The following is a 476-nucleotide window of genomic DNA, read 5'->3' on the forward strand; positions in this document are numbered from 1 at the left end:
CCGTGTCCCTGTCCCTGACCCCGTGGGGGCCCCATGGTGTCCCTGACCCTGTGGTGGCCCCGCGGTGGCCCCGCGGTGGCCGTGTCCCCACCCCAGGTTTCACCGCCCGTCACCCGTCGCAGCTGCTCCGCTCCTGTTACATTTTCCTGTTCCAGCTGCCCTGGCTGCCTGAGCTGCTCCTGTCCCTGGCCGACTTCCAGGTCAGCCCTGTCCCCTCCTGTCCCCTCCTGTCCCCTCACTGCCACCTCCCACCCCAAAGAGCCCCTCAGGAACCACCCCAAAGGGCGGCACCCAACCCCAAAGTGTCGCGTCCCCTCTCGGTCCCCGGTTTCGGGGCTTTGATGTCACCCACACCTCGTGTCCCCCAGTTTGTCCCCGATTTCGGGGGTTTGATGTCACCCACACCTCGTGTCCCCCAGTTTCTCCCCAGTTTTGGGGGTTTGATGTCACCCACACCTCGTGTCCCCCAGTTTGTC

The sequence above is a fragment of the Corvus brachyrhynchos genome, unplaced genomic scaffold, assembly GCF_000691975.1.
Source record: "Corvus brachyrhynchos isolate BGI_N302 unplaced genomic scaffold, ASM69197v1 scaffold1058, whole genome shotgun sequence".
In the NCBI taxonomy this organism is placed as follows: Eukaryota; Metazoa; Chordata; class Aves; order Passeriformes; family Corvidae; genus Corvus; species Corvus brachyrhynchos.